Source organism: Felis catus, chromosome B4 (genome assembly GCF_018350175.1).
Source record: "Felis catus isolate Fca126 chromosome B4, F.catus_Fca126_mat1.0, whole genome shotgun sequence".
Taxonomy (NCBI): Eukaryota; Metazoa; Chordata; class Mammalia; order Carnivora; family Felidae; genus Felis; species Felis catus.
This window is the reverse complement of record NC_058374.1, coordinates 13,435,204-13,453,962: the sequence shown is the minus strand read 5'-3', so window position 1 is coordinate 13,453,962 and position 18,759 is coordinate 13,435,204. Positions and strand designations below refer to the sequence as shown.

The window sequence follows — 18,759 nt, the reverse complement described above, 5'->3', positions numbered from 1 at the left end:
GGGTCAGGAACTTCAGATGAAAGTCTTAGACATCTGTTACGGGAGCCAAAGCAGCCACACAGCTGAGCCACAGACACTTAACTAAGTGACACTGTCTGTTCACTTGATGCTTTGGATCCGTGTCCTTTCAAACAGTCACACTTAACTGGATTGCATCCCCAAGGCTGAGTTGTGAGCCAGCGTGACCCAGGAAAGACAGCAGACAGAGGAGGCAGCGGGGCGTCTGGGGGACGGTACTTTGGGCTAATTGGCCCAACAGCCAGAGGTCAGCTCTCCTTCTCGGCTTTCAACTTCGACCCGCTCTGGAAGTCCCTCGGTGCCTCCACGTCACCTGAGCCTCTCGTCTCTCTGGTGGTTTTGTCAGTTCTGGTGTTCCGGGTGTGGCACAATTAGAGGAGAAATTTGTGAACTCTGCAATTCACTGTTTCCTTTGTTCTAGCAAAAGTGTAATTTGGGGATGTGCGTGGGCAACTTGCATAGTACAGCCGCGGGTAGGTGCTTATGGTGTAACAGGGCCAATTAGAGGAGAGCCGTGGACCTGGTACGCAAGAATTTAAGGCTCCCTGGCGCAGGTGACCTTTTCTAAAGGAGCCAGTGCTGCCCTTTCATCAGGTGCCAGGCGCACAGACCGAGGCGAGATTCCGGCACGGTGAATCACACCTGGATGGGAGCTGCAGCCCCAGCCTGGGTCACAAGTTGAATGGCCCATTGGGGAATTTAGAAATCAGAATTTAAAATTTAGAATTAATCCCAGGCCACACAGGCTTCAGGACCTGGCAGGAGCCGGAAGTTAGGGGTTTCGAGATAAATGTATAGAAAGCCTTATTTCCGATGTCAAATAAATACACACATATTAACAAATGTGTGTGTGCGGATAGGTAGCAATGCCTCTGTCTAAGCTGTGCAGCTCATATTCAATATTCAGATGTGTGATCGTCGCACCGCTTTTCCAGTGCGAATGAGAAACTACAGTCGTGTGTTAGTCGTGCATCTGATAGTATCACCTGCAAGTGTTCACAGACCAAACATTGCGGCAAACCCCAAGGAGGAAACGTGGAACTATTGACTGTGGCATGTGTCACAGAGAGAGGACTCTGGTTTAATGGAGCGAAGAAGGCCTCTGAATATAGCAAAGACAAAAATGGGAGGTATCGGGGCGGGGGGGTGGGGGCAGGGCAGAAAGAAATGTTAGCGACTGCAGAACGTCATATGCATCTGTGGCCGTCGCCCGGGGCACGGGGGAGAAGACGACTAAGGCTTGAGAGCAAGCAGGGCAGGTCCACGAGCCCCGAAGCAGCCTGAATGCAGTGGTTGGAGCCCAGCCCAGCCACAAGAACCGAGAAGGCGAGCTGCAACATGGAAGGAGCTAGACGGAAAGTCTCTCCAAAGCTTCAGCCACAGAAAAGCCAGCTACCAGGTGCCCGCAAGATGGAAAATTTGGCAGCATTGTTGCAAAGACGTTTGCCAGCTTCAAATATCAACCACTGACTTCCTGTTGTTTAATGTTAATTAAAGCTGTTAATATCACCCACCGGTAGAGACTTCCTGTCTTATATTTCAGATATTTGCCGGGAGGGCTGACAGAAGAGGTAACAGGAAGAGGGCAGTCGGGCAGCACTACACAGGGTCGACTATCCAGGGAGATCCACACGTGGCTCCACCCGCAGACGTGTTAGAAGTGGCCCTCCCTCCCAGGCTGGTAGTGTGCCGATGCCTCTGTTTCCAGGGGCCTGGCCTCCTGCCCAGCAGATGGGTCGCCTGGGAACCTCCTTCCTAGCAGCGCGCTGTCTACAGTCAGCCTTTTGTCCTGAGTGCTGATTCCACTCTGGTATTGACCCTCTCTGTGCCCTCAAGCTAGCTTTTAAATTTCTGGTTCTAAATTGTGTTCTACAGTTCACACACGGAGGAATAATAATGGCATTGTTGGAAACCAGCCGTGATTTTTAATCAGTGAGCAACCCAGAGGTTCTCGGAGGAACTGTTTTCGTTTGTTTGTTTTCTCCCGATTGAAATCAAATGATCAAAGAAAAAAAAAATGCCTCTATACTTTGGTTTCCTTTGAGCCATTAACTAGATAGACTATGATAAGATGCTTCACCACCATTCGCAGTGGTGGCAAAAGAGAGAGTGGGATGGGGCTGCTATCGGTGGAAAGTCCAGCCCCATCAGGCACGGCCCGGGTTTGCAGAGGCCAGGCCAAGGGGGGAGGGAACTTGGTGTCGCGGGGGGTGGGGAGCAGGGGGCGCGGTGCACCTTCGGACGAAGCTGACTTTTCTCAGCTAGAAAATGACAGTGTAGCTTCCATTCACGTACCAGTCACTTTTCACATCTGATCTTTATCCACTGCTCACAGTCCAGTGACGACGAATGCAGGGCAGGTGAGAAATGAGGCCAAGAGGGCATTGGGTCACACTGGAGATGGGGTCAGGCCAGGAGTGGTGGAGACCGTGCCAGCCACGGAGGTAGGGATGATGATGATGACGGTAGTAATTAACATGCATGTAGTCCTTGACCGTCTCCAGAGCCACTGCCTGCCTTTTTCTCATCACAAACTGGGGGACTCATCTGCAGTAATGTTTGGGACACTGAGTTGGGAGGCAGAATACCTTAGGGGCTGGATTGGCTCAGCTCCAATATGCAGAGCCGGGTACAAACCAGCAACTTTATTTTATTTTCACAGGGAAAACATACCACAGTTGGCATCAGATTTGAGCGCCTGGGATCTGGGGGGAGACGACGATGATGCACATGGCCCTTGCCTTCCATAACAACACATTTAAGCAGAGGGAAGAATCACATGTGCCTATAACCCCCAAGAAAGCGAGAGACGAGAAATGACAGGAAACCTGACCCAGTGCATAGTAGGGAGGCCGGAGGGAGCAGAGATGGCTAGGGGTAATTGAGGAAGGCTTTCGGAGGTGGAATTTGAATCAGTTTGGGGATGGATGGGTTGGATTTCAATAGGAGGTGGACGACAGTTATTCTGGGGAGAGAAAATGCCTTGAGCAAAGGCAGAGAAGAGAAAAACATGAGCCAGTGGAGGAATCATGGGTGGCCCAGGTAGGAGCTAGCAGAGGGCACGGGAGAGTGGGTTCGGAGTAAAGGCTGAAAAGGGAGGCAGTTGGTCCAATTGTGAAGGGTCTTGGAGACGGAGGCAGATGCTATTGTTCTCCTATTTTACAGATGAGAAAACTGAGGCAGAGAGAGGACACCGTCCCAAAGCCGGGAAATGAATCTGCGTGGCCTGGCTGTGGAAGCCATCCTCAAACGCACATACTAGGGCTCTTATCCGGGCGCTGGAAAACCCTTCCTTGTCGTTAGCTTCCCCAGAGCGTGGTGAGGTCTCCTCTTTACCTCACAGGGTGGTGAGCTCAGTATCTGTTTTTGGCTGCAGCAGACCCCAACCCAAGTGGGCTTAAACAAAGAGGAAACGTATAACCTCACAAAACAAGAAGCCCAAAAGTTAGACAAGAACCGTCGCTGGTAAATGCAGCAGCTCAACAGTAATTTGGAGCCCCTAGGGTTTCCCTTCACTCCACTCATGGGCCACCCTCTCGGGTCAGCTTTACCCCCTGCCTCATTACCTTCTCAGTCTCAGCTCAAGCGCCCCCTATTCAGGGCAGCCTTTCTGAGGCTCTCCCGGCCGAGGCAACCCTGCTTCCCTAGGCTCCTCCTATGTGTGCACATGGGTCTCCTCCCGGTCGCCCAGCTGCCCTTTCCCTTATTATAGGATCCTTTCAGCCCTCCTGGTTCAACCCCAGGCTCTGTGAGGGAAGGAGCTCTGTGGATTTTTGTTCACTCTTGTGTCCCTGGTGCCCGCCACGTAAATACTTGTCAGGTGAACAAATGATAGCTTTGTGTAGTGCTTCGGAACTCATGAACTACAGTAAATATATAATATGGCAAATGACGAATTACGAGTTATTCTCCTATGGTGCCTTTGCCCTGAGGCAAATTGCTCTTGGTTTCTTCCCCAAGAAAGCTTTCTCCTTGGGGCGCCTGGGTGGCTCAGTCAGCTAAGCGCCTGACTCCAGATTTTGGTTCAGGTTACGATCTCATGGTTCGTGAGTTCGAGCCTCGCATAAGGCTCTGTGCTCCCAGTGCAGAGCCCACTTGGGATCTTCTGTCTCCCTCTCTCTCTGCCCCTCCCCGGCTGTCTCCCTCTCTCTCTCAAAAATAAATAAACATTTAAAAAGAAGAAGAAAGCTTTCTCCTCTTTCCCCTTCCTGTAAAACCCACATTTTGTTCAGACATCTGAGCAACCCCCTGTTCTAGAGAGAGATTGTGATTATTCCACCACCGTGTGGCAATTGCTGTTGGCCCAGGGGTGGCCCATGGCCTCAGCTGCCCAAGCAGACCAAAGGAGAGGACATATTCTCGTAGGTGAACAAGGCTACTGGTTGCCCCAGCAGCTGGTGACCGTCTTGTAGCCAATGTCGTGCTAGCAGGTTTGGAAAAAAGGGGGAGATATTTAGTGGATAAAAGTGAACAGGATTCAGTGATGTTTAGGGACATCGGATGAGGAAGAAGACAGTCTTAGGGAAGAATTCTCGGACCTCTGGCTGGCGGCCCCAGTCATCGTGATGGAAAACGTTGGACAAACTGAGAGCCGTTCAGACCAGACTTTCACGCAACGCATGAAAGTGTGCCTGGTTGTGCGTGTGTGAGATTGCATTCCCCGTGGCAAATGATTGTTGTGTCCCTAATAAGTGGTGGATAAATAATTCGGTGGATTTAACTGGACTGCAGCATTTGTGAAGATCAGATAGTCTCACTTTGGTGGGAGAGTTGCCTTCTACCCTCGGAGCCGACAAAGCCCGTCTAGCCAGTAACCCTTGCTCCTGATCATGCCTCCGGTGGCTGCCTGTTTAAAGAGTTCCTCCAGCAAGCTTCTTCAAAATGCATTTGAATCTTTGCAAGCCTCGGGCTGTTGGGCAGGGTGATGGCATCTCTGAGTGTCCTGGAAGGAGGGGACTTGTTACCCTTTTGTCTTTGAAAGGTAGGGGCATCTGCTCCCGCCATCCTGGTTAATAGGTTTCCAATTATTTGGGCAGATCTAAAATAATATTCCAGGGGCAGTGAAGAAGCAGCTGGGCGACATTACTTGTAATTGTTTAATATTGTTATCACATGTGCTTACAAGAAAAGCGAGGCAACCGGCCATCAATCAAGGGAGGGAATATTCATAGATGGTGATCACGGTGCCCGCGTTGGAATGTCATGGCAACCGTCCCGCGGTCCCGGGCTTGATTACTTCCTGCTGCAGCCCTGGTCGGAGCTGCGTTGCTTCATTAACTTTACTTTCTTCAACCTCATTTGTAAGAGGAAAGCTGGAAACAGCCCCACCTCGGGCTTCATGCTCCCCTGCTCTGAAAATCTGATGTTACAAAACAAGCCGCGTTTCTTCTCTTCCTCTCTCTCCTTCTAATATGGTCTCTAATTGTATTCAGAGTCTCACAGGTCCTACTGTGACCACCAGGGAAGGACTCACCCAGAGGCGACAGAGAATTATACCCTCTCCACACCTGCCGTTTTACGGGTGGGGAAAAAGGGAGCCAGGACAGGAACATGCTGGTATTGGATAGAGTCCTGTTGGTGATCAGGTACCCCTGGGTTCAGTCCTGCTCAGGTTGCTTACTGCCTCTTAGGACATTTCACTCCACCTGAGACTCCGTGTTCTCCTCTGCGAAATGGGGATGTTACCGCCCACCTTGCTGGGCTGTGGTGGGACCATAGATCAAGCGACCGTCACGGTACCTGGCACAGAGCAGGTGTTCAGCACCTATACATTGTAGTAATTACCATATCTAAAGTCACAAAAGGAATTTTCAGAGAAGTTGGAACTTAGATTCTGTCTCTCCAGAGTCTGATCTGACTAGACTACACTCTCTGCTTGAGTAGAGAGGCCTCGGAGTCACTTGGGTGAGGGCATTTGTAACATCTGCTCAGGACACAGTTTCACCATGAAACTCCAGAGACTGGCTTTGTCCGGGTCGCTGGGGGATACCGGTGTGGGTTGGTGATCTTTGGGTCAAATATTTGCCCGATACCCCGCCCCCGCAGTGGCATTTGATAGAACCTCCGTGCCCTCCTAAGGCACACTGGCAGAGTAAATGGGTTGTATGGCAAGTTGCTAATCAAATGGCCAGTCTGAAAGTCAACAGGGCCACCTAACACAAGCAAACGTCAGTGAGCGCGGAGCATGAGGAGGAGAAAACATGCCACACGAGGTGTAGGAACAACAACAGATACTTAAACTTCAGCTCCCAACAGCCTAGCGGCCTTTTCTGGAGCAGAGCTGGGGTCCGGGGCAAGCCGACGCTCGTGGCGGCGCCCACGAACAGGGTGCCACGGACCCACCGCTGCTCCGCAGACCAGAGACGCTGCAGCCCCAGCTGCCTGCCTGCTGCAGGGGACAGGGCAAGAGCAATGCTGAAATCTGCCCCAGGTCAAGCGTGCTTTTACTCGATTTTAGCATTAGCTACCGTTGAATCGTGCGATGCTTTCTCTGCATTTTCTCATTGAATGCCGCGGCATCCCTATGAAGCAGGAATGGTTATTTCCATTCGGCAAATGGAGACCACGAAGGTTAGAGACTAGGTCAAGTAATCTTCCCAGGAACAGAGCTGGTAGGTAGATGAGCGAGGATCGGAACCCGGTCTCTCTCCCTCTGAAGTCCACACGCGCACGTGCTAATCATGTAACAGCGGCAGCTACCCCTGACAGAGACCCATCCTGTGCCAGGAGCACACTTTGCACGCATTAACGTAGTGCTTATGACCACCTTATAAGGTAGATACCATTACGAGCATCGAGTCCCGTCGTCCCCCCAGAATACCCGGAATGAAGGCATCGAGCGGGCTAGCCTTGCCCTGTCACACCTGCAGGTGGTATTCTCTCTGGGGAGCGTGAGACGGTAGCAGAACCAAATTCTTGCTCTTCAGAGTGTGGTCTGTGAGCAGACCCCTTGCGGGCTTGTTAGAGCTGCAGACTCTCCCAGACCTCCCGAGCCCGAATCCCTGCTTTCCTCAGATCCCCACATGATGTGTGCGCGCGTTAGAGGCTGAGAAGCCCTGACCTAAGCTCTAGCGGAGTGAGATCGCATCACCGAAACGGCTCCCCAGTCCCACGGCTTCCAAGATAGGGGGAGGGAGGAAAGTGACCTTCCCCAGTGTCAGATGAAGGGGCATCAGCCAGGAGACACTGTCCTTGGAGAAGAGGTGTGGATCCATTAAGGTAGCACTAGCTGCTGTGACAGATAAACTAAGTTTCCGTGACACGATCTTCTGGGCACTTACTTCTGGTTCGTGTAAAATCAGGTGAGTGGGGAGGGCTCTGCGCCCCCGGCGAACCAGAAGTGATGTCTGTTACTTCCCCCTCACCCTCCGCGGCCACCTCTACCTGCGAGGGAAGGTGGAAAATGTGGCCTCGCTGTGGGCTCAGGAAAACCGTTCGGTGACTCCACCACCGCTCCCTGGAAACTTTTAGCTCTTAGCCGTTCGTTTATCCCCTCAACATAATACTGAATAACGAATTAGAGTCATGTATTCACCCATTCATTCTTTTCTTCACTCAACAAGCATTTGTTAATGCCTGATATGTGGAGGAACTTGAAGCAAAAGGGGGAGTAAAATTGTTCCTCTTCACAAAGGAGCCCCGTGTCCAGAGGGGAGGATGAGCAGGGCGGTGACTGGAGACTGTGGGTTATTAATACGCAGCAGGGCTCTGAGAACGTAGGAGAGGGAATGAGCATCAGGTGGGGACATGAGGGAAGGCTTCCTGGAGGAAGTAACCCTGACCTGAGCTTAGACGGGAGGAATAAACCAGGCAGAGTGCAGTTGGAAACCTCGAGACTGCAGAGCAAGCCCCTGCGTGAGATGGCAGGGGGTGTTCGTTCGGGAGGCAAAGATATCATCCGGCTGAGGGCTGGGATCAGAGCACGATAAGGGATAGGCAGGAATACAATTCAAAGTGGCTCAGTGGCCCGTCTCCTGGGACATGGGGGGAACGTGGACCCATGGTCTGGCCCGTGCTTGGAAAGAAAGGATGCAGATAGTTCTGTCCACACACGTGCATGGTACCCTTGTGCCCAGGAGCCTAGAAGACAATACACACCTTCCCGTGAGTTCCTCACTGAGATGCCCGTCGTAACCCTGCAAGAATGGAGGTGCAAGCTGCTTTAAATTACCCCGCATTTTATATTCCTGGAACAGCTGTCACCTGCCTTGCCCCGGGGACCTCATTACCTAAAGAGGGATATGCAGATTTCACGCTTCCTCCGAACCTTGGGTAGTGCTGGGCTTTCTGAAAAGCCGGAAGCTATACCCTCCACCAAACTGTCAGCCCAAAATATGTCCCTTAGAAGGGCCGTGGGACAGGGGACAAAGTTCTGTCCTTCATAATTAAGGCATGATTAATAACTTAATCAGAACAGAGAGCGGCCCACGCGATGTCGCCTCCCCTCATTTGTTGGGCGACGAACCCCCATTAATCACAGGACGTGCCGAATGTAAAAGAGACAGGTTGATTTGAAACCTAGCGTTGGGGTAACCTCGCCACCGCTCCCTGATCTGCTTCAGAAGCGCTGCCGATATATCACAACAAGCATCACTGTCACTGGCCCAGCCTCTTCCTGATGAGCATTTTGGGCAAGGGAATGCAAAATCTGCGTGTCAGGGAAGCGTGCTCCGCCCCACCTCCTCCCCCTGTGGGTCCTGAAAACTGCTTCACAGCAAATGCACCAGCGAGGAAGTTCCCCCGGGGTGCAGTCCCACCCAAGGGACCCGGAGCCCTGCCCTCGCTGACAACTGTCCCCCGCAGAGTGCAGGTGCTACCATTGCAGGATCAAGTCTTGTTGCAAAGGATCTTCCCTTCCTCTCTGAAAGATGGTCCTGCAGAGAAGCCTGTAACCCTGGTGTCAGCGGGGGTGAGAATGAGCCCTCCTCTGTCACGTCTGTCACAGCCCTCACGGCCTTGCCCTGGCTGCTGGCAGTCAGCACCTGTGTCCCTGAGCCCTCTCACGGCCACCTCCCTGAGCAGCATGCCCAACTGGAAACCAAGACCTCCTGCAACAAAAGACCACTCAGTCGGCTGGGGTACTTAGTTCCTTGCTACAGAAACACGTCCGCAAGAAGGAAGTTTGTTAAAAGCGAGGTCACTCAGAAGGTTGGAAAATTTCCAGAGAACCCAGGCAGAGGATCCCTGGGTTTCAGGGTTACGGGAAAGAAGCCCCAAATCCCACCACCAGACAAGTCCATTGAGGGGACCGCTGCCTTCGCACCAAGCCCGGATCCTGTAGCTTGCACGCCAGAGATGCTAACCCTGGGTACCACACATCCTCCCTAGGTTTCCCCAGGGCCACACGCTCTGCCACTGTGGTGCCGCTAGGGATGTCTCTTGGTGCCCAGGACTCCTTGACCCCAGCGCCTGACTCCAGGTCGGAGGTCCCTGCACATGCCCAGGTCTGGGGTCCACACCCGACAACAGGAGGCTGGGAAGGCCAGTGAGTGCCATGGATTTTCAGCTTTTGTAGTGGGAAATTACCTCTGGCCCACCAAGACTCATCCGGTGGGCATGTCCCAAACAGGAAGGAGGTTAGTTGTTGGGCTTTTTCTCTTTCATGCTTCTGTGGGGTGAAATGAGGCTTAAATATATTAACACTGGGGTGGCTTATAACATTATCCACAGCACGCAGTTAACGTTGTCAGATTCTGACAATGGGCCCATTGTCCAACCCTCCAGCCACCTCCCCAAAGTCTTAGCTTGTAAACATCTGCGGTCCTTCCTCCTGCCTCCCTGCTAACAGGCGCAGGTGGCCTCCAACGCTCTGGGCGTTCCGAGGAAGAAGGATCTAGGAGTTTTGATTCTATTTGACTCACGGTACAAGTTCTTTTGGTTACTTTTCTCTTTGCAGTCTCTCTACTTTTTTGGTTTGCTGCCCCAAAGGGGCCTTATCTCTGTCAAGATCACCACCTATAGCATCACGTAGACTATATCGAGGGCCAATAATTTCTTGGATGCGTGTTAAAATTCACGTTCCTGGGTCCTAGATCCAGAGATTGTGGTGTAGCAGGTGCTCAAAGTTTAAGTGCTTAGAGAATTCGCTAGCTCTACTTATGCTGTCATCTCACAAGGAACTGCACTCACCACTAACTGCTTGAGTATTTGGGGCATCTGTCCTCACCCCAGATTCTAGACAGATCACACATCCGCAGCCAAGGAAACGCATCGCAGCTGTCCTAGACTTCCGGGTTACCCTCATGTGCTCCCGTGAGTCACAAGGATGTTGGGGATGAGTCAAGGTCTCCACGGCATCCATAGGTGTTCACACGATTCTCAGATAGCCGCTACCTCCTCAAACTCTCCTGTATCTGCTTCCATCCTCCCCTTCTCCAGGATGACCAGCCTGTCTTGCTTTCCGTTAACTTCAGCCTTTACTTGGCAATGCTGGCTTCTTGACGGGATCTCCTTTCTCTGGCCCCACTGGGTAGAAGGGAAGTGCTCATTGCCTGATGCCCTGAGAACATAGAGCTCAACCAAGTAGGCTGCTTAAATTCTAAGTTAGAGTCTCAGACACCCAGAGTCACTGCAGCCCCCATGGCATGAGAAGAAGTTCCCATCACCTTCAGAAAATGGGACTTCTGCTTCCTCAGGTGTGGGGGCAGTGGCCCCCACGATAAGGAAGCCAGCAGACGGTCACTGGGACAATGTCATAAAAAGATTCATCTTCATAGCTAGGGCTACCTCCTTTGAGTGTAAACGTCTTTCATTCATTCATTCAGCCAATATGGCTTACGGGCCTTCTGTGTGCAAGGCCCTGTTCAGGCCCTGCCTTATAATGGACTCATGACTTCTCTTGGGGCGCCGGAAAGGAGCCCACGTGAGTTCTAGGCCTTGTAAGAAGCAGATGCCAAGACCGGGTTACACAGCAAGGATTTTATTAGGGGAATTACCCACGTGAAAGGAGATAGGGAGAAACTGCGAGAGACTGAGAGAGCCCTTCTCCAAAGGCCAAGTAAGTCTGACCTTGAGTGAAGGGGAGGGCATGCAGTGGTCTGAATGTTTGTGTCCCCCCCCCCCCCCGTTCAAAATTCATATGCTAAAATTCTCCCTGTGTAAGGATAGTAGAAGGTGGAGCCTTTGGGGGGTAATTGAGTCAAGAGGGTAGAGAGCCCTCATGTGTGGGATTAGTACCTTATAAATGAGGCTCCTGAGTGACCCCCAGCCCCGTCCACCATGTGGGACTACAAGGAGAAGTCCGTGACCCGGAAGAGGCTCCTCACCCGGCCATGCTGGCATCCTGGTCTCAGGCTTTCAGCCCCCAAAACTGTGAGACGAAAATGTCTGCCGTTCAGTTTGGGTGGAAGCATCCTGAACTGTTTTGCAGACACGCAGTGCCTAAGCCACGGTGAGCACTGGCGCCCAGACTGGCCGTAAGACAGTACAGCGTCACCCAGCAACGGGTCCCTGTTAGTGTCTGCCCTGCACTCGGTCACTGGCGGGGGACAGCCTGCACGAGGTGAGGCCTCAGCGCACGCGCAGCAAGGGACTTCGATGGCCCAGCAGACGGCCCCCCATCATCTGTGCCCTTGGCTGTAGGGGGTCTGCCGGGCGCACTCTCCCGATGGCCCCAGGGCCATGCTTTTAACCAAAACCAGAATGAGGAAGGGAGCCCGAGGAAACTTTGGCATGAAGTCGGATCTAATGTGAGAGCACTTGCATCCACGTTCCTGAGGTGGCTTAGGTCGGCTTGGCCAATAGCCACTACCTACATTCTAAAGACCGGGAATAATTTACGGCAGGTGGCTATAAGTCGTGCCAGGCGCTGGTCTGAGTTCACCCTCATATTTATGGGGGAAGGGCGAGCTGGCCAAATGTTTTTAGGAGATGGCTTTTGTTTACTGCTTGTTTACAAGGCTGCAGTAAATGGGGCTTTTGCACGGTGAGGAAGCTGGGTTCGAGGACCCCCAGGCTTCCTTCTGTCTCAGGATCCCGCCATCCGAGGCTCCCTTTTACCCATCTGCCACTGGGGCTTCTCACAGCATCACAGCGGTGTGGATCCCGTTATCGGGGTAATTCTCAACATGAGCTTTCAGCGGAGATGCAACACACAGGGGGTGTAACTCCTGATGAAGTGTGTTCAGCCCGCCGGTTCCAGTGGGTCCAATTCGATCTTCACAGAGAAACGGACAGGCAAAAACCACCCACGATGTGCATCCTTACCTTGAATCTGAGGCGAAAAGCAAGCTGTCGCGGCAGCGTTTTGGGTCTTCCTAATGGATGCCGCACACGTTTCTGGGGTGAAACATGTCCTGTGTCGGCTCTGCTTCCTAATAGGACAGAGCAATGAGGCAGGGCATGAAATTTTCATAACCAACCCCTGCATTTACATGCACGAAAGCGGTGCTCGCCTGGGGAGACAAACAGCCAAGTCTCCGAGATCTAAAGTGATTCTGAATACTGGTGCTGTTTTCCTGGTGCTTTGAAATCGATAAGTGCGGATAACATTCACGAAATAATTTCTTCAGTCTTTCATTCGAAGATATTTATTGAGCGTCTGTTGTGGGCAAGGTATTTCCTTTTTTTTTTTTTTTTTTTTTTTTTTTTTTTTTTTTAAGAGACTACGGTATAGCCAGAGATGCCGATAGACAGTGGGCTGGGGTTCGGGGGAATTTTATACTGATTTCTGTGGGTGTGGTAGAGGAGAGAACAGTCATAGAAGCAACACCTCAGTCTGTGGTAGGAGGACTGGAAGGTTCATCGCAGTACCTCTAACTAGGTAAAATAGTAATTATTTGTGGTTTTTCCTACGTAGTTTGTGACTTTATGAGGGCTGCGAGGCAAGCTACAAACAGACCAATCAAAACCGGGTTGGGACCTTTGCATATGCAGCGATCAAGGCGCAGCCAGCTACGCCCAGGCCTGCGTGTGCCGTTCGGCCCAGCGGCCACTCATGCGCGCGGCTGAGGTACGTTGCAAAGTGCTTCATCTGAACTAAGGGGCTTTAAGTAAAAACTGCACCCTGGATTTCCCGACGGAGCTGCTCTAGACTATAAGCCTCCCGGAGACAGGTTCTCGTACCGTAGCCCCAGAACCCAGCACGATTCCTGGGACGTACAAGGTGGTCTGAGATGTTTGCCGGGTGGGTGAGTGCATGAGTCAAGTACACGTCAAGACTCTCACAGGCAGGTAGGTAGGTGATTATTTATCATCTCCCTCTGCACCCACTCGTTCTCCTTCCGTAGTTCCTTCGTGCCTTCTGACCAGTGCTCTCAGAGGTCTTCCTCAGGCATCAGTGTGCAGATGACATCACGGGGCCTGTGCTAATCGTGGCAGCTTCCAGGGGGCGCTGGTAAGCCCAGACGGCGGCCAGTGGGTCTGTGGCATTCAGAGACTCTCTGAAGGGGGCTTGACTCTGTATACTCAGATTTCCCTCCCCGCTTTCTTACCTCTTATATTTCTCAAAAATTTTAGTCGACGCAAAGAAGTATGTGGTTATCCTTTCTTCCAGCTGATAGTTCTCTGACCGTTGTTCCCGCTTGGAAACATTCCTCTGGCTGCTCCCTCGTTGTCCGTGGTCGTTTCTTCTGCTCTTTGTGGGTCTGTTTCCCTAAATAACAGGTTATAAATAGATAAGGACTAAGGAAACAAAAATGGGCTGTTTAGAATTGCATCTAAAAATAAGAATAAACCAGTTCCAAGCGAGGGCTTGAGGAGTCCCCCTGTAGACACAGTCTTTGGAGCACGGATTTAGGCTACTTCTGTTGGTTCTTATCACTAGTCCCCGGCTCTGTTTGAGGTGTGTGTGTTTCCAGAGAAGTGAGCTCTGAAAAGTGAGGTGAAGGAGTATCTAGGATAATGCCACATGTGGAAAGTTACAAGCAACTGGGGCAAGGTCAAGATAGTACTTGGCCGGGGAACTCAGATTTACCCAACCACACCTCCAAATGAGCATCTCTAGGAAAAGATATGCACAGAGAGCCAAGGACAAAGAAGGAATATGTCACTGCCAGCGGGGCTGTGCTCTCCTGTCCCACTGCAGAGCTCTAGGAAGCTGAGTCACCTGCCTCAGAGGACTCTTGTACTCAAGCCAGGCTGCTGTGAGTGGTGTCGGACGGAAGCCAGTCCGGAAAATGCTCTCAAAATCTGACCTCCATCTCGGAGAGCGGGACCCGGCTTGTGGCAGCCCAGAGCTCACGCACAGAGAGAAGAGCCGAAGCAGAGAAAGAGGGAGAAAGGGGAACAAATCTCCCCAAGGCTGAGGGGAGCTGAATCTTTGTTAGGACACACAGTAGGCAACGGGCAGGGGTTAACTTTCAGAGAAGCCACGGGGACAAGACAACATGTCCCAAGGACACCATACCCAAGCATGCTGTACCTTCGAAGGCACCACCTGCTGAGACTGTAGCCCAGTCCACACTCTGGAGTCTGGCTAACCCATAGTAGCCCTCAGCATCCTTGGAGATAGGATGAGTTGGGGGCTATGTGGGGTACAGAAGAACAGACCTTCTTGACCCCAGAGGTCAAGGACGTCTGACTCCCAGACTATTCAGCTAAGAAAGAAGGGTGATTTCTTCAATTATAGAAACCTGCTGAAAAAGAAGAAAAACTAGCGTGTGTGTGTGTGTGTGTGTGTGTGTGTGTGTGTGTGTATGTGTGTGTGTGTGTATATATATATATAATTTCTAATGAGGGCTTTACTAATTAGTCTTTGATTTGGATCATTTGAAGGAAAGGCAACAAATGATTTCTGAAAATGGGTTTCTTATGTATAGTTGTATTTTTTTAAAAAGGCACATATTTTTATAGGGACATTTTATTCAATAATGATGGCAAATGGGATGAAAATCAATGCACCTCCCTCATGGCACCCTTTGAGCTGGTTTTCCCTGAACGTATCGCCGAACATAAGTGTCATTAAAAGGGATAAGTACAAATCTATACGGATATGGGAGCTCCTCTCCCCCTCCGCCTCTCCTCCGCCATGACAGGCCATCCATGGCCTCCCTCTTGGTGTGTATTTCACAATTAGCACGCACTTACACAGAGCCACTATTTAATAACCCCTTTGTATGTCTCCCTAGTTATAATAATTACACCCATTGAATGAAGGTGGAGATAGAAGGTGCAAAATAGGATGTCCTTTTGGATTTGGAAAGAAATAAAGTTTAATCATTTGCTTCCTGTAAGCCTAACCCAAAGTATAGCGATGGTGCAGTCCCAGGAGAGTCACAGTTATCCCTTCAAGGCCATCTCATTCTTTTGACGTTGACTGAGAAGAAACGCAGACATGGCCACAACTAGACCACGGCAAAGGTTCTTAACGTCTCTGTCTTCCACCCTTTTCCCTGCACTAATCCATCACAAACACCTGACAGATTAATTCTGCTAAAATGCCACATTAATCATGTTATTCCTGTTCGCCGATCTTCCTAGCTCCTAATTACTTAGATAATTAAATTCAAGAACAGATTTGGCTTGCCCCAAGCCCTCCCCCACAGGGCCCACATCCTCCTATCCGGCCTTGGTCTCAGGCACCTCCATGGCTGTCCCCTTCCTTCTGACAAAACCCGTCTGCTTAGTGTTTCTCAGATAATTCATGAGCTTTCCCACACAGAGCATTTGCTCACGCCGGTCCCCAGGCCACAAACTTCTTACATCATTCTCTTTGCCTTTTCAGATCCTAACCTTCCTTCCTGCCTTCAGTAATCATTGAACACCTACAGTGTGTCAGGGGCTTCGTGGCAGCCCGGTCTCAGCTCTGCCTGCCTACAGGACGTCCTCCTTCCCCAGAGCACAGAGCGATTCATTTTTAGTCATCAACCTGTCAATTAGCTGTAGAACCCTGAGACAATCTCTTATGCCACTACTATAAACTGTGTCCATTTAGGCTGCTGTAACAGAACACAAGCACCTGGGCAGCTTATAAACAACAGAAAGTTACTCCTCACAGTCCTGGAGGCTGGGAGTCCAAGATCAAAGTGCAGGCAGATTTGATATCTGGCGAGGACCCTCTTCCTGGCTCATACACAGCCATCTTTCTGCTGTGTCCCCAAGTGGCTGGAGTGCGGGCAGGGGAGCTCTCAGGGGTCTCTTTTACAAGGTCACTCATCTCATTCATGAGGGCTCCACCTTTATGACTTAATCACCTCCAGAGGCCCACCTCCGCATGCCATCACCGTAAGGTTAGGATCTAATGTGTGAATTTTGGGGGGGGAAGCAAATATTCACTCTACAGCATATACCTGATGTTTTTTTTTTATTGTGTTTACCTCTCTCTCAATGAGATTTCCAGTTTCTCAGTGCAAGGATCATGCCTTATTCTTTTTGGTACCTGACGTAATGGCTTTGCCTGTGGTAGATACCTACTATGCTCAGTAAAGATGTCTTCTACGGATGACCTAATTAATTAATATCGATTTTATTAGTGATCTCTATACTCTGATATTTCCTATAGTAGACCCAAACATAGCCTTTCAAGCTTAGGGATCCATTCAGGGAAGGGGCAGCCTTGCTTTGTAAGTAACCCTTGTCTTGGAGGAAAGGCTATGTAAACCAGAGCAGTCCCTGAGCTGGACATCGGACACGTGTGCATTTCCTAACTATCCCGTGGCAACAACAAAATCACGAGCCAGATCACGGCGTGGTATATCCTATCATCATTCTCAATGGATCCACGCCTCAGGGAACCCCATAGCCTAGAGGCCTGTGATCTTGTTAAAACAGAAGTAAATAAGAGTTAAAATATTGCTTCTGTACCTGGAGGATATTATGCTCAGTGAAATGACGCAGTTGCCAAAAGACAAATACTATATGATTTCTCGTACCTGAGGTTTCCAGAATAGTCAAACTCACAGAGACAGAAAGTAGAATGGTGGCCATGGGACAGAGAAATGGGGAGTTGGTGTTTAACGTGTATGGAGTTTCAGGTTTGCAAGATAAAAATAGTTCTAGGGATTGGTCGCACAACCGTGTGAATGTACTTAACACTACTGAACTGTATATTTAAAAATAGGATGGCAAATTTTCTGGTATGTGTATTTTACCACAGTTTTTTTTTAATTAACCATCAAACAGAAAAAAGTAACTGCTTATGAGAATTCTAAGATGTATGTTTGGCAGATTAAAATCATTGTAACAATGGCAAAAAAAATTTTTTTCCTATGTTTTGATTTTCAGAATAACAGAGATTCATAGATATTTTTCAAAATAAGTGAGAAATCTGCTTCAGTGTAGTTCAGGTAACTGATGAGCCCTTCCTTGGAAGGTCTTCCAACCTTGCCTTAAAAAAAAAAATAGATGCCCATTTCAGTTGTCCAGAATGTATATTTCTGTTTTCTCTTCTTGAATAATAAAAAAGAGGGGAACCTTACAGATCACTTTACAGTTTATAAAATCTCTCACATTTGCTGTTTTCAAAGATAAGAATGTCACTGACATCTTCACCGCCTCGTTTCCGTGTTTGATCATGAGCGAAGGACATTTTTCTCTTCCTTTCAAGTGAATTATTTCCATTCTTTTTATAAAGCCATTTCTTCTTATTTGGCCTTTTAAGCTAGATTGAAAAATCTTAGCAGCCTTCTCAAAAAATCCTGCTTATACATTTGAAAGCAATGTTTGTGCATAGTTGTTTTTATTTTTCTTTACCACATCTACTTTCTTTTTAATGTTTATTTATTTATTTTGAGACAGAGTGGGGGGGTGGGGGGAGGGGCGGGGGAGGGGCGGGGGGAGGGGCAGAGAGAGAGAGGAGAGAGAGAGAGAATCCCAACCAGGCTCCATGCTGACAGCCCCACCACATCTACCTTTGATGAGACTTTCAGTCGCTCATGGATTGAACATTTAAGCATAGAAGAGAGGCCATTTGTAAGAATTCACAACAGTGAAGGGGCACGCGGGTGGCTCCGTCGTTGAGCATCCAACTCTCGATTTCAGCTCGGGTCATGATCTCGCGGTTTGTGGGTTCAAACCTTGCCTTGGACTCTGTGCCGTCAGTGTGGAGCCTGCCTGAGATTCTCTCTCTCCCTCTCTTTCTGCTCCTCCCCTGCTCAAGCTGTCTCTCTCTCTCTTTCTCTAGAAGAGACGTGTATAATTCCATTTGCCTTTCCTTATAAATACTAATTTCCCATCCTTTTGTTAAGCCCTTCTCCTCATTTACAGATCTTTCACTTTGTTTGCAACTTCCATAGCACAGTGAGCCAAACTAGACATTATGCCCTTATGCCCTGCTAACGAGTTGACTGGATGAAAGAATCAATGAATGAATCCTTCCCGGCCTGTGCAGGGTGTAATATCTCACCCATTGTTATGGCCTCCAAGGTGTTTTCTGAGATGCTTTTACTGAGCCAGCATTTTCTCAGCCCATATTTCCTATTCAATTCAGAAAGGACATGAATACCTGGAGGCTGTGAAGCTTGAAGCATCTTGCACTTGGTAGAAATATAAATTGGTGCCACCACTATAGAAACGGTATGGAATTCCTTCAAAAAATAAACATAGAACTACCTACCATTTGACCCAGCAATCCCACTTCTGGGTACGCATCCGAAAAAGATGAATTCACTTTCTCAAGAAGTTATCTGCACCCCCCATGTTCATTGCATTAATCACAGTAGCCAAGATGCAGAAACAACCTAGTGTCCACTGAGGGGCGAATGGATAAAGAAGTCGTGGTGTAGACACACGACGGAATACTGTTCAGCAGTGACAAAAAGGAGAGCCTGCCATTTGTAACAACATGGACAGAACTTCAGGGAGCTA

At 49.8% G+C, this 18,759-nt stretch overlaps 1 protein-coding gene and 1 long non-coding RNA gene across 7 annotated transcripts in view; one reads left to right on the top strand and one right to left on the bottom strand.

The window, feature by feature from the left end:
* FRMD4A (FERM domain containing 4A) overlaps positions 1-18,759 on the top strand; it is a 659,116-nt gene that overhangs the window by 239,002 nt on the left and 401,355 nt on the right. The gene's annotated exons all lie outside the window — the stretch shown is intronic.
* Positions 13,182-16,087, bottom strand: LOC109501330. The gene is made up of 2 exons (XR_002159306.3): positions 15,951-16,087; positions 13,182-13,609 (listed from the first exon to the last, which is right to left on the bottom strand). It is a non-coding gene; the product is annotated as an uncharacterized LOC109501330 (long non-coding RNA).